Source organism: Passer domesticus, chromosome Z (genome assembly GCF_036417665.1).
Source record: "Passer domesticus isolate bPasDom1 chromosome Z, bPasDom1.hap1, whole genome shotgun sequence".
Taxonomy (NCBI): domain Eukaryota; kingdom Metazoa; phylum Chordata; class Aves; order Passeriformes; family Passeridae; genus Passer; species Passer domesticus.
This window is the reverse complement of record NC_087512.1, coordinates 17267803-17284390: the sequence shown is the minus strand read 5'-3', so window position 1 is coordinate 17284390 and position 16588 is coordinate 17267803.

Genomic DNA, 16588 nt, shown 5'->3' with positions numbered 1-16588 from the left:
AGTCCCCTCCCGATTTCCCACTCCCTCCTACATAAAAGCTATTATATTTTCTTCCTCAAGCCAGGTCTTATAAACTCTCAGAGGAATATATATTATACATCCAGGATAGCTCAGCTACTTTTGAAAGCATAAAATAAGCAGGATGGCTTTTGCTGCAGTGTTGGAAACAAGTTTAATAAGACAAAATAACAAGCAGAAAAAACTGAGCCAGGTACAAGGGGTCTTGTTCCTAGTAAAACACCTCACAAAAACCCCTAGTTCCTTTGTTCTCTTCTTTTTCTACCCAATTGGTCAGGTGGGACTTTTTGGCATCTATCCAATTAGCTGCCCTTAAGTTTGAGGTGGAGTCCTCAAGGTCCTATGAGGTGGCTTTTTCACCTAATTGATGAGAGAAAATTCTGTGCTTCTTTCCTTTTTAGGGGGACAAAGGATAGCTTTGTCACTCTGTCAAGAGGGGGCACACTCCTACAAAAAGCCGCTGTTTTCTCTGCTTCCCCGCTCTCTGCCGCTGCCCCCTCTTCGAGCCACATGGTACCCGCGCCCCACCAGTACTTGCATCCCTCTGGCACCCGCACTGTGCCACTCTCTGCAGCCAGCACTGCTCCTCTCGACAAGAAAGGAGGACACCCGCACGGTGTGGCACCGGCTGTCTCGCTCCGGCGACGCGAAAACGCCACCGCTGGCGGTGCTTCGCCCCTGCCCCGGGAGAAAGCTTCACCGCCGCCCGCGCAGCCGCCACTCCTGCCACAGGGAAAGATGGCAGCCGCTGCCCACGTGGCTCCTGCTGCAGTGAGGGTCGCCTGCACGGCCACTCCTGCCACTGCTGCCTCTGCTGCTGCTGCCGCCTGCAAGCGTTGTGTCGTACGTCTCATACTGGCACCGCTGCCACCGCGGGAAAGAATGCACGCTGCCGGTGCCAAGCAGCTCCGCCCCGGCATCATTTCTGCATGGGAAAGAAATAAAGGCAGCTCCAAGAAGCAAGCACAGAGTCCTTCCTTCTTCCTTCTCCTCCATACTTAGACATTAGGTCTGCGTTTATCGGCCGCCTCTGGTGGTTAGGACCTCAGTGAGCGGCCGAACCGCGACCCTGTCTCCCAGCAGCAGAGATAGGGCATGGCCCCTCCTGGCACGTGCCCCGATCACCTCCCGTGCATTGTCACTGAGCAACTTTGACAGTCAAACAAGGATTTTAAAAATAAAAAACTTCATGTATGTTTCCCTAAACAAGACAGCAGGCAGAGGAGTACCAACAGAAAATATCCAAGGTCATCGTATCAATTCCTGTCTGTTGATATAAGAAAACATCTAATTCAAGAGGGGCCTTCTGAGTGCCCGAATTAGGGGAAAACCTTTAATCAGAACCTTCAATCAAGCACTAGACATATCTTAGTTAAATGAAGCACTGCTGACTCTGATTCATGGAACTATTTGTTTAACATAGCTGGTGGTGATAAAACTCATAAAGTTTAAGATGAAAAACTTCCTACATTTCTCTTTCCCATGTGATGGACTGTGCATATTCATGATTTACAAGAATAAATTGGGCTAACAAGTGTTAATTTTACTTCTTGACACAGAGAAACATTCATTGCATTTTTTGATTTCAAGGAAATACTTGGATTGGTTTAATGTATTTTTAAGTTTTCTATCGTGAATTTAAATTTTGAAAGTATAATTCAAGATGATGGGTTAACCCCTAGTCTCTCCTACAAGTCTGGGTCATCTCTGTAGGTAACTGACTGCTGATATGCGAGAGCCTTGCTACACAGAAGGAGTTTACTGGGATTTTTCAAAAAGAATGTTTTCCATGACACTCTTTTTGAAAGTGTTTTAAGACAAAAGTTGTGATGGAGTCTAAGAGATGTAACAGCTCCTAATTGGATTATATCTTGTGTCCTAAGAAAATCCAGTATGAGGTGGATTATAACTACCGTTAGGATATACCAGTAAAACAGAAAAATGGTAGTAAAGTGTTAAGTATCTTCATCCATTATTAAAATGTTTTTCCTAGAAACATTCCCTTGTTTCAGGGTGGTGTGAATTCAAGGGAATAAATGCTGTCTAGTAAAATTCAATGTATTAATATGTAATTTAAAGTTCACCATTCTACTTCTTGCTCAATTCGTCTCTTCCTTCTTGTCACAGTTTTTGGTGCAAAGCAACAGTGCAATCACTTATTTTTCACTGTTTCAAATACAAGAAAGGAAAATATGTTCAGATCTTGTAAGTGCTTCCTGAATTGGTAAAGGAGCAAAGTAGAGGAAACCAAACTGAAAACATAATAAAATTTTGAAATTCAGTGTGTGAATTTGGAAAGAAAATTGTTTGGAAGATAAACTAGTCTGCAGAAATGGGATCTTTAAATTATTAGGGAAAAGCAAAACTGGAATAGATCAGGACATCACAAAACTATATTATGTCAGGTGTTTACATCTATCTATGTGTTTTTAACAATCTATCTAAATACAACAGTATCTATAACCCAAAAATTAGTTCTATTTAAACTCAGCCACTGCCACACACAGACATCCAGTGAGTCTGTGTATGCTAGCACTGATATCTACAAATCTATGCCATTTGAAATAAATTGCACCTTAAATTTGAAGGCAATTTTAGGTGGTTTGGTGTGCTGCAGGATCCCATTTTTGATATTTAGCAAGCCTGAGATCTTTCTAACTTATGAAGTCTGCATGTCTACAAACTAGTATGGATGTGTTTGTGTTTATTACCTTTTCTCATGCATGCCTTGAAATTACTAAATTACAGGTATTTTACATGTATTTTGTGGTACAAGACAGATACCATCTGTTAGTATAATTTATCTTGAAATACCCTGTTTTACAAAATTACAGAAAAGCACAGCAATTTACTCTTTTTTTTCTTTTCTTCTTCTTTTTTTTTTTTTTAGATTTCCAAGACTATGGCAAAATCTTCAAAGCCCTAGAAGATGCCTTCTAGCCAAGAACTTCGCCATCTAATAAACAATTTTCATCAAAGCGCTGGGTTTGTGGAAATAAGAGTACAATTGTAGAATCCAAATTTTGATAATGTTCTGTACTTATTAGCTATTTTGTCTTTTGTATTTTGACCTAATTCAGCCAGCAAACACATCAACTCTTATGTAAGATTAGATACACGTACACATACATACTCCAGCCCAGATCAGATTAGCTGCAATCAAGGTAATTACGTTGAACAAAATTGTTCATCTGTGCTTTGCAGCTGCCATTTGGATCTAGTGTTTGATCCCAAGTGACTGAGTTGTACATATATTCCTCCTTAATCCTGGATTACTTAGACTTTATTTTAATACATAATCACCTCTTTAAAACTCAAGACTGATATTGCAAAATATTTAGTTTTGATAAATTAACTCTTATTTTCTTTTAGTGTTTTTTCTTGCTACAATCCAAAATTCTTTAATGGATACTACCTGGAACTGAGCTTCTCAAAAACTGAAGCCATCATTTATGTTCCTCCAGCAGTTAAAATTATTACTCATGAACACACTCAGAATGCTAAATATTACACAGCAGCCAAGCAGGTTCCCTTCTGTGTTTTTCTTCTACTCTCTTGCAATCTAGACTTAAGAAGGCATTATGAATTCTCATAAGCTCCAAGAACTGTGTTTAAAAAAAAAAAGTTATAAACATGAAACAGCCCTTCCCCCAGAAAACCAATAGCTCCAGAGAACCTTTGTTCAGAATCATTGGTAAAGCTGTCACCCAGTTTTGCAAATATTTAAAGAGTTCAGGCTTATGGTTATGGTAGTACCACAGTTCTTAATCATAAATTTTGATTATGACATCTGAGTTCTGGCAGGTCCTATTGTTTATCAAATTAAAACAAGGTTGCTATCAATCCAGAAGAGCAGTAGTCTGGAAGACAGAAAAGATAAATGTTAATTTTGCCTAGGATTTAAACTCTTAATGGCTTATTTTTGAATTTATTATTATTATTATTAGTCCTTCAGCTTGACTTCACAATTATTTACTTTTTCATAATCTGTAAAATGGGTTTCCTATTTTCATAAGATAAAAAGTTGCATTTTTTGGCAGAGAGAGAGAACTTTTTCTGTTGTATTTAAAAGATTAAACCCTTCAATGGCTCTCTCATGAGAAAAAGAAGTTTCTAAATAATACAGCCTTGTTTTTGTAGAGCTATTTGCCTTTATGAAAAGTAAAACAAAAGATGAGAAATAAAATTAGCATTTGGAATATGGAACACATTGATACTGAACTCAGTTACCATGTTTCTAGGTAAAAGAGATAAAACAGAATCAATAAATAGATTTTTTTCCCCAAACTTTTGATGTTCATAATTTGTTTTTGAGGATCACCAGTAGTTTTAAAAAGCTGAAAAAATTTCATGTTGTTGTTTACAGTAGTTACTATGATGGAAGAAAATATTACCTTCAAAATATTTGGATTTGAACTCCAGATTCTGTGTAACAAAGAACCCAATTTACACAAACCTTATCTTGTAATTATTGCATAAAGATCTGTGCAAAAGGAAGAGGAAACAAAGAGATTAGGAAGCACTAAATGAGAAGCTGATTGTTAAGCCTATTTTCCTCAAGATTGTGTCCCTGTGTATATCAAAGGGGCTGTAAAGTCTGGAGTAATCTCCAACAAGTTTAGGGGGGATTTTCCTAACTCTGCTCTTCCTTTGAAAATACTATAGTTTCTATTCTTCCCTTGAGCAAATGACCTATGAATAAATTCACAGAGCGATATACCATGACTTTTCTCCACTGGGCCTGCTTTATAAGTAATTATAACCATATCTAGGAACCCTCCATTCCAGAGTTCTTGTTCTGTTGTCCTAGAAGTTGAATTTCTTGCCTACAACTCTACAAAAACCAATAGGTGTGTATGTATGTATATATATATATATATAAGCATATCTCTCTCAACAAATATACATATATAGGTTTATACATATCTATATGCGTGTGTGTAGTGTGTGTATATATACATATATACAAAATAGTAGCAGTAGTTTTTAGAGATGACTACTCTTTTACAACCCAACTACCGTGTCACATACATGTAATTTTATCTCTTTTCTAAAAGTGATTGGTGTGGAAGGAAAGCTGGACTGCAGTTTTGCACTGTTAATCCATTTACAGTAGAGTTGTTTATACAGCATTTTCCTGTACTTGGGTGTGCTTTTCTGGTTTCAAATTAAGTTATTTGTAGTCAGCTGCACAATTTCTGCATTTTTACTGGGGTTTTTGGTGCTTTTTATTGACTCATTAGACAGGAGGTATTGATCTCACTAATGGAAATAGGTTATTCTTGATTGGTTATTCTGTAAAGATTGTTGTTCATATGTTGAAAATAGACTTTTTAACTTTGTATTAGACTTGCTCTCCTCAATACCAGTGATGGTGCCATGTTTGACGTGATCTTACACAAATGAACATATTCTTGGGCTTGGATACTAAGCAGCACAGTGCTCTACACAGATTGTGCCCATGATTTTTGGGAAGCCTTTGCAGCAGACATTGCAGTAGCATAACAGTCTCTCATTTAAAGTAGTACAAGTTTTTCCACAATATACAGCATGACTGACATCTGTGTGGAGGTACAATGATTTATTTTGCAGCCTTGGGCAAGTACCAATGTCTTCTATCTGTTTTCGTGTCTGTCCTTTTTAAATTATTTTAAAACTGGTCAGGAAATGTAACATGATTTCTAAAAAGGTTTTGGACCATTTTTGAAGTTCTTGGTTTGGGAAGAATAAATTAAATTAATAATTTCTTTAATAACTAAAAATTTCTTTACAAAATTCTTCTGTGGCTTTTTCTGCTTTATGCAATGAAGAAGACCCTGCACAAGTAAGTGCTGATTTTCTATTAAGAAATGTGAACGTGGTTGTACAACCACAGTGCTATCTCATGAATTCAGATAATTCAATTCAATAATACAATTTAGTGACATGAAATAATGAACAGATTAATGTATTCAAATGTTCCAGCAGTTCTAGAAGTTTCTTACTATCAAAACAGAAAGGGAAGATCTGTAATGTTATTAAATGAACCTTACAAAAGACTTAGATCAAAATAAGAATACTAAAAATGTGTACAGTTTTATGCATATGAAGCTTCAGTAGAGAATAAAAGAGTCTGGACCTAAGTTCTCTTCCCATCATCCCAGCGAATTAAGTTTGTGGTGGCAGGAAATTTAAAACCTTTCTCAGATGAGAAATGTTTATAAAATAAACACAAAGAGCCATCTTTGCAACTACAAATTATATTCATTTTACCAAGTTTCCTTCAGGGTTAGATAACTCTTACTGTAGCTGTCCCTGTAAATATGACAATAAATTTTTAAATCTCCAGAGAACTGGCAAATATAGGCAGATGCACTTAACTGCTGGTGAGCAACAAAAGTCAGCCTGCAGGAAACTGTGGCACTAATGTAGTTCTTGATTAATCTCTAATTACACTTTTGTCATCTTAGCGGGGAGACAAAACTATAGCAGTTCCTAAATAGGCAGGCAGCATTTTGGCACCTAGCAACCAGCAGTTCTTTCATATTAGCTGCAGTGGACTCTGTGCTGTTACATGGAAGGTTGTTATGGATCACTGCTCTATTATTTATAGAGCAGCATTTACAGAGGCCTTCACAACAGTATATAAATTAGCAGCTTAACAGGCCATTGCTAACTAAAAACATGGCATGAGCTGAAGCATCAAGTATGAAATTAAAATGTGACTTGGAGATAATAATGTTTGTAACACACATAGAAAGGAATGTCGATTTATTTTCCTGTTAACCATTTCACAGGCAGATTATAGTATGGTCTTTAAGAATTTTTGTGTGGATGTGTGTCATTTCTCGTATGCACATAATGAGCATGTGTGTGAATCCATAGACATTCATATTTATGCCTAATAAATATTCTACTATATTTTCTCACATAGATATTTTTAAAGATTAGTGTAAAAGCTTCCCTGTTTTTTTGCAGTTGGATAATATAGCATGGAGGTAGAGGAACAAGGAGAACAGTGCTAAAAGGGATCTATCCACTAATTGGACCTCAGGCTGCAATAACACTACAAGTGTCTTCATAAAAGGGCCTTGTTAGCTATCAATCAGGAAAATAACACTAACTTTCTTCTGTCTTCTGTTCTTTGGTAACTTGTCTGCAAGACAACCAACTCCAATGAGAAATCGCACACCTCTATTTAATGTCATTCAGGGTGAATAAGAATCAAAAGCGATCAAGTACAGTAAATACTACTGGCTGGCTGCAGTTGATTCCCTATTTAATCAGCTAAAGAAAGATATAAATTAATGTTTATATACTAGGGACTCTTGAATAAAGTTATAGGATTATTAACAATGGGAACATGTAAGCAGAGGAACTCAAAGAACATTCAGCTTTTGTTTGCGGTGCTGGTTTAATTAAATCAACACTTGGCAATTAAAGACAGTTCTGATCTAAATAGTGGTGGTTTCTGATGCTTCTGCTGAACTGGATTGCGTTTTGCTTTCCCTTTCTCAAACATATCATCAGAGAAAGTTTGTGCGGAGTAGGAGGGAGCCTGCAGCCTGGGCAGACATAGCAGATGGTGGAAGGGAAGGAGCCCAGCTGCATTCAGTCCCTGTGTTCACGCAGCTAGCTGGCGACAGAGCCAGAAAAGGGAGGCTGCACTGGGCACTTCCTCCACAGAAATCAATAGTAAAATTGCTCTTACCTTCAACAGAGGAGGAAATTGTCTTTAGTTTCCTATCAAATGACCCATTTCTAGATGTGCTTTACGAAGTCACCCTCCTTGTCTCTGCTCTTAGTTACTGGATATTTCCAAAGATTTTTTAAAAGGGCTTAGAAGTTAAATGGGATATACCTTATTTCAGGTAATGGTGTTTTATTTTCAGTTGCTAGCTCAGAAGGTTATTTCCCTCTCAAGTTTATACATTATATGCTCTTTCCATGTAGATATTATCCAGCAATGCATTTTGTGCTTATAATCTAAAGTGAAGCATCACACAGTATTCTCACGGTAAAAATAAAATTAATTACTGAAAATTGGACCTCAGAACTGTTCAGGATGACTCAAATTATGGTACCACAGAGCTTCCCCAGCTAGTTGGTCTTTCTGTAATCGTCATCACAGAACTGAAAATCACAGGCTTAGTCCAAGCAGGTAACTTGATGCTGCTAACAAAATTTTTTCTTTACACTAAAACAAACAAAGAAAGAATTTAAACCAACCAAAATAACCCAGAATAGAGAAAACAATTTGCTTTCTCCTGACCAACCTTGTGAAGGGTGCTGCTAGTTCTAGCTCCTCCACCAGAGACTTTCAAAGCTGTCGTTCTGTGTCCTGTATGGGAGGACAGAACCTCACGTGGAACTTTACATAGAATACAAGTCACAGTATATGCACAGTGTAAGTTTGGGCTATTTAAATGCAGAAGGGACACTTAGAAACCCAAGTAACTCACTTTTGAGAGGTATTTTCATTGCTTTCTCCTAGATTTTCATGAAAGTGTAAAACAGTACTTTGCTGTGGGATATTTTTGTTTTGCAATTTTGTTTGGTTTTTGTACACAAATACTTGGTGAATTAGACAAAGCAGGAACATAAGGCTGATAAAATTTCTTACAAAATCTCCTAGCTACTGAAAAAGAGCAGTAATCATCAAGCTATTGTCATCATAATGCTACAAGATGACTTAATTAGCTAATTGATTTCTATGATGATGCTCAAAGAGATGGGGTCTGAGATGCATTTGAGATAGGAATTATGAATTGATATGGCACCAAGAGGTTAATCAGTTGTTCCCACTGCATTGTTACTGTGTTGGCTGCCAATGCTTCAACAGGAAAAATGAAGCTGTTTGCTAAGTGTGGGTCTGGCAGCTGTATCTCTGTGGCATCAAATTTGCAAGTTGAGCCAAGCCCCATGTGAGAAAGATCAGTTTAGACACAAATTTTCCGCAACTTTTGTCTGACTGTGGGGCTTGTTTTATGTTTTTAGTAACTGTAGCTTTGGTAAGGAAATTATTTTTTTCAGTGGATACATAATCCCATAGACTGTGAATTTTTAACTTCATTTTTTAAACTTCAAGTCACAAAACTGAGCACCTGCACTAAGGAAGGTTCCGGTGAAAAACTGCCTTGCAATTCAAAGAAATATAATTCACAACCAGAACAAGAAAAGCTAAAGAAAAATATTGAATGTTACTGTGAACTCACAGTAATTTTTCTTACTACATGTTTTTGCAGCTGCACATAATTAAGGTTCTTAATACATTTTAAGAATTCATTTCCATATCTTAATATGTTTGATTTTTTTAAGTACTATTGTCACCCAGAACTATCTACAATTTCACACATTAATTTAAGAAAAAGAACGATAAAAAAAAGCCTCAGTGAAGGTCTCAGCTTTAATCCATACATATTTCTAATATCATATCTTCAATTTAAACTCCATGTTAATTTATCCATAAATTGAGTTAATTTCTTTTATGTTGTTGCAGCATATGACATATTCAGTGGCTGTTTTAGCAAAAGAGGGATGTATTTTTTCAACTCAGCATAGAAAAAATTAGAAAAATATTCATACTTAAAAAATTACCTCAAAAGAAAGATGGTAAAGACATCACAAATGAAATTAAAAAGATATATTGTCAATTACTTCTGATGACACAATTTCAAGCAATTTTTTTAAAAATGACACCTGTGTTGTAATTAATCACTTTTGAGGGATATTTTTCAATGAAATATCTCTCTCTGGTGAGTAATTTAGAATAAATAAATCCATACTTGTATCAATACAAAAAATAAAGTCCTTTTATTAGCCTCCTCGATTTATTAGACATGGATATTTAAGGATTAGAAAGAACTTCTGACACTAAGGTTTAGGGTCATTAAACAGGTCACTGGAGCCTTCAACAGTAAATCTGCGCAAGACAGCTTCAGCTGATGACTTCAATTAGGAAATTTGTTTGCCAATCATTATAAATTTAATTTCATAGACATATAGACTCAGAGAATCTATATCATATCTAAAGTGATCTTCAGACTCTGCTCTATTTTTGTTAGCATTCAATGAATATTTTTGTGACAGTATCTTTCCTTGCATTTTTAATTCTAGAAATGAAGTCCATCCTTTTATTAAAAAAAAAAACAAACAAAAAACAAACAAACCAGAAAAGACACATGAACAATCTCTGTGAATTAAGCTAAAATCTTGAAGTTATTATCAATTTGTGAAATGACACTATTGAAAAGCATAATATTGTTTGAAACAGAAGCTAATTTGATATCTCCAGAAAATCACAAATAGTGTTTCTGGGGTGTGTAATGATGCTAATGACATAAAATTATGAATATATTAATTATATATAATAATGAAAAATAATTGTGCTGATATTTCCCATTTATAACAGGTAGGGAAAGATCAGCCTTCTATGTTTTTCTCCTGTTTTGTAATTATTAGGTTGATCTATCCTAATGTGTCAATATTTTGAAGAATAATAATAAAGGGCATTATATATTGGAACTCGAAAATTACAGGTTAGGAAATGTATACATGTGTGTGCATGTGTGCATTCAAAGTTTGATGTATTTGGTTTCATATTTTCATTTCCTTAAACCAGTTTCTGCTTTCTGTATATACCCCTTTGACATTTGCATTTTCTACTTCTACTTCTACAGCATTTATAACAGAAAATTCTCTAAATAGACATTTTCATAATGATGAAAATATTTTGTTCTACCAATTTGTTTATCTCTCTGAATATATAGGATTATATATATGAATTGAACACAAACTTTCGAATTCATTCATCCTATGCTTTGCATTGTTGACCAAATTAGTTCTACTTGCAATTTCCCTTCAAAAGAAAAATTACCACCAGAACTGAGACTGGAAAAAATTGAAGGATTTTGACTTTTTATTTTGAAACCTTGATGTAGCACAATATTGAAGAGAACTAATGAGTTTTAACCTACAATTTATATTATTTTAGAGCCCTGTATAAAGGATTTTACTTGGGAACAGGGGAATTCTGTTATGGCGAATAAGCTGTAGTAAAATTATTGGCAAAAATCATGGTGTTGGTAAGTACATGTGGAAAGCTAAATGTGTATTGAAACATTTTCACTACAGGTGGAATTGAGTAACTTTTAAGCCATTTTTTCTATGAAATCTCATGTACATTTAGGCACAATAATTCTTTAATAAAAAAGTTTTAAAATACATTATGTAGTTGTGCATTTTTAGAATAAGAGTGCTGGAGGCCCTAACATTGACAATGATATCAAATAGCTAGTTAACAAGTATCAACCATAAATCAGAAACTATGACTATGAAAATTTTTGCCATTGTGCAAAAAAGGAATTTTCCTGCACTGTAAAATGAACATATAAACTAAATTAAAATGTTACCTAAGACTATCAGTAGGTGTACTTTTTTTGTTTGTGTTTTTCTTCTGCTAACATAAGTAAAATGGAAACTATTCCATTATATTTGTATTCATTTACATAAAAAAACCAAATTTTACTTTCTATTCATAGAGAGCTCATACAGTGTCCTGTGCTGGTAAATTTTCTCTGTTAAAATTCAATTTCACCTGATTAGCACTTTAATATTTAATAAGCAGATTACTTAAACTATATACAATAACAGAGGAAATGTGTACATGCTTTAAAATAATTTTTAAAAATGGGTAAGATAATTCTTAAAAAGGAGAATTTATGTATCTGCCCCCACCTACACATGGCTTGTTCTAGTTCACTATCAATTTTAAGAAGGTTGAAAATTCTCAAAGTCAGAAGGTGTAACAGATACTGCTCTTTTTGAAAGCCAAAGGAATTCTCCCCATACTTTTGGACTATTTTATGCTTGCTTGTTTTTGAATGCACTGAAATGGCTAGGAGTGGACAATGGTCATGTTTTTCGCCATACAGTGTGGTTCCTTTATGATAAAAAGAACTTCAATATTTTAATAAGAATGTTGTTTTCTTTGCTTTTGTAGCACTGAGAATTCCAGAAGGGCTGGACCCCACTGTCAATATGCTTTTCCATAAACATACATAAATGTGCTTGGAAGAAAAGTAGACAAAAACATTTTTTGTTGCTGAAGCGTTTTTTTTTTGGAGAAAGGTGGCTTTAGGAATACCATTTCTATGAATACATGCTCATGCTGTAGATCAGTAAAAAATAAATAAAGAAAAAATTGGAAGTAAATTAAAAGTGATTATATATTAAAGTTTAAAAAACTAATATTTTACTGAAATGTTTACTTCAAAAATTCTGTTAATTTAATCTATTAGAAAGTTTAAAATTACTTCAGTGAAATGGAACATGTTTTTCCAGTCAAAAAGGAGTTATGTTTCTGGCAAGATCTTAGAGGACAGCAGTTTTATACATGGCTAGTTCCTCTAACTTCAGTGTATCTACAGATCCAAGTGCAAGGCTAGGTTTTTGTCTGCTCAGAGCTTAATTGATAATATGTAGAAAGACTACAGAGAGAGTGGTTTAGTGTGTGTAGATATGGTTTCTTGTTTCTTCTTTTCACATGCATTAAATATCTTCCAAAGGATTTACTTCACATCTGCTCCTCTGTTAACCTGCAGTCGCTGATTTTCGTACTGCTGCAGATGAAACCTCAGAAGTGAAGCTCTGAAAGGCAGTGCTGTTTTTTGCAGAAAAAAAGGAAACAGATGACAACAAAACTATCACACACACAAAAATGAGTCTCTTTTATCATTCTAATCAAACCTGATTTTCATTTTTGAAAGTGTAACTCTAACACTACACCTGGGAATAACTGTTCATTACAGCTGAACCTGGCACAACAGCATGTACATGGTTGGGCTTGTCTGAACTCCCTGGGATAGAGCTTTAGCTGGTAAAAATAATGATAGTTGCATGTGGATACAGTGAAGCTCTCCTGATTTACACCAGGTCAGGGACTAGTTCTGTGCATTGATTTACTGCAACCAATTTGAACCCATTAGACTTACGCTAGTATAAACCTGAGGAAACCCAGTGGTGAATCAAGCCCAAAAAGAAAGAAATCTTTAGATAACTACTTAACAGCTGTGGAAATATTGGCTGGTTCTCTTAGGACTTCATTACCACATCTGATGAGAATGCTGATTTATGGAGACCAGTAAACAAATCTCAGCAGAAAGGGTGTCTCAGAAAAAAACAAGGAAACATATCCACTAAAAGAACAGACCATCTCAAGACTTGTCTTTTCTTGCACTGTCTGAGCCACACAAAGATTTAATGGAAGACATTTCTAACACTTTGGATTTAAAGGCAGATGAAACAAGTAACACAAAGCCCCTGTGGCCTGTTGATATAAACGACCAGGGGCAAGGAGGATCCTAGCACTTGGTTCATTCAATGACTCATCATGTAACACTGGGCTCATCATTTGACCCTTTCTTGCCTCAGTGAACTCAAGTAGAGATTAGGGTGAAAAATGTAGGTTCCTATTGGAAAACAGATGATTTATAAGAGAACTTCCTTGTGTAAATACATTACAAAGACATGGTAAATCCATAAATTCTACATGTACAATCATAAACAATAGAGTGAATATCTGCAACAATCTCGATTTCTCCTTCGTTCTTCAGGCTGCTTTTTTTGTCTTACTGCATTATTCTCATCACAAAACCACGCACATTCTTAACAGATCAGCAAAGGAGAGTAATGTTGTTACTTTCTGAATTTGTGGTATGGTAACAGATGCAAGAGTAAAACCAGATTCCCACTCCTCCCATAAATCAGGGAAGGCAATGACGCCAGATATATCTACACCAATATCAAAAGTAAGTTTTACAAAAATTGCTTTGGACAGCTGTCTGGACCAAGCAATTTCAGCTGTTGATGCTGTATGCACACGTGTGTGCTGGAGATGCAGAGTGAAACTTGTTCACAATCTGTTTTTCAGACATTAGTACATTTTGTCTTTTACCACATGAACTTGTGGCCCACAAACTGTCTCATAATGAAGGTGATTTTATTCAGTAATGAATGGTGTCCTCCTCACCTTCAGTTTTCAGCAAGGGAAAACACCCATCAAAATCAAACACTAGGGAAAAAAAAATCAAGCTCTCAACAGATTTTGTTGTCTTAATTTTACATTTTCATGATTTGGACAGAACTCATCACTTCTGTTTTATTCACCAAAATGATCATAACAGTTTTGACTATGAACAATAAAAATATACAAGTGTTCTTCCAATGCATCAGACAAAAGATCGAAACACATTTTGACAGACTGCTGTATACAGAGCTAATGGTATAAGAAATGTAAAGTGATGCTAAGGTTATGAAATACAGTGGAAAAAACCACATGCCATAAAAATTTGGATTCTTTCAAAGTTCAAATGTCAGCCAATTAAATCCCCTGTTTAAATGCTGAGACAAAAAGCCACAAAGATTTCAATGCTATCTCATCAGAAGGAAGGGTTTTTTTACTTCCCTGCTGGCAGCTTGTAGATGCAAAAGGTCTTGATATAGAGAAGGGTGCAAGTATAGCAGCAGCTAAGGAGTCTCAATCAGATAAAGTGACATCTGTGACAGATAGCTCTCTTACACAGGAGTCACACAAGCCTCGCTTGCCTTTCTCACGGGAATGATCCACCACTATTACAGTATCTCTAATGCGGCTACTAACATGAAGTTTTAAACTCATTCACAGTTTGAAACAAGATCACATTTACAGTGAAAAGCCAAAGTCTTAAGTAGCATGGAAACTCAGTTCAGTTTTCCTTATCACTTCTCTTCTATAGCTTTAATCAGGTGTTTTATTTATTAGGGGTTTGAAAAATAGTCTCAATGAATAGCCATTCATTTCTCCCGTACTCATCCATTTTGTACTTTTGATGCTACATAAATGTGCTTCAAATAGGAGTTTGAAAAAGATTTTTTTTTAAGTTAAAATAAGTTCTACTTTCATGTTACGAATTACACCATTTGCATAAATATTATTAGGCTTTGTATGCATTGAAATGCATTTATACTACAACAAAAAAGCATCAATATTGTTTCTTAAAATGTTTTCCACATAACATCCAATCATTAGATATTCCTTTCAGTTCTGAACAGGAAAAAAAAAGAATAAAAAAGAAAAAGGTAATTTTACAAAAATTTCACTCAACTTTGGGGTATCAGGAAAAGATAAAATAAAAATACCTGGGAATTTGATTGAAGAATACAGAAGACAGATTTTTAGAGAGAGTTTGGGAATTTTTTTATTAAACAGAAAAACTGGAAGAGAAAGAAAAATCTGCATACTGGATGAAGGAATAGGGTGGTTACACTAATGATAGGAGAATAAGCAATCTAGAGTATCAAAGGAAAAGAATATTAATATTTCTCTCTGGAAAATATCTTCAAGCAGAAAGTGATACATTGTGTAAAAGGCATCCAGGAAAGGATTCTGTATATCAAGTGAATACTACAATGACATTTAAATCAGGTTCCTAAACGAAAATATATGATGTCATATTAAGATATGACCAAATAGAGAGGAGGAAGAAATAATAACTTCGAACACAAGCTTCCTCTTGACTTCATTTTAAGTAAATGAAGCTGTGCTTAGATCCTTAATCTCTTTGCCTTCTAATATATGCTGGTTTTTTATTTTTTGGGGGTTTTTTTTTCCTAAATGGAGGAAATTTTTTCTTTATTGAAAAAAAATAAGCTGTACTCTAAACATGTCCCCCATGTCTCAAAATAAATTATTTATATTTCAGAAATTGTGCATATATTTGTTCTTAATTTACTTTCCATGATCTTTTAGTACCAGTGAAGAAAAACCTGTAGTTTCCTTTAATTTTCAGTTGCTACTGACCTGCAAAGAACCTGAATAAGTGTATTTTGTGATATAAGGAAGTATCATGAAAATTACCAATACTATTACAGATTATACAAAGTATTTACACTTTTTCGAAATCAGAATGGCAAAAAATATTTAATGTAAGGTAAAAAGTATCAAGTCTTTGCAGAGAGATATATTTACTAACAAAATGCAGATATTGTTTTATTCCCTAGAGCTCTTACAAATGCACAAGACACAGTCTCAATACATTCAGGAGCTGCTTCAAAACAGATTATTGATATTCTGACCCACAGCTCTCTTGGAGGATATTGAGTATCAGCTGCCTCAAAGGTTGGCGCCAACCTTCCTCTTCTATGCACCACAAACCAGAATTAATTGCAAATCAATCGAACAAACTACAACTGATCAGTAAACCAATTAGTAATTTTAGCTGTTCATCCTGTCTTCATTTACTAAGGGGAAAGATGTGGGATGAAGGAAAGTGATTTCTAGTTAACATTTACGATTTTTTTTTCACTCTGGTAACAAGGATGCCCTTGTAAAAACATTTCAAGCAGCGCCATACCCAAGCTAAGCAATTCCATCACTTTCATTACATTCTTCTTATGATTCTTCTTCCTTCTTGTGGTTCTTTTATTTTTTCCCCCAAGGCTTTCTTCTGATTTTACTGGCATAAGTTTTTAAATTTTTATTTTCCTTGTGTCTTACCCATGAATTCACCACTATTTCTGAATTTATTCAGAAAATTCAGAGTGCAAGTACCTA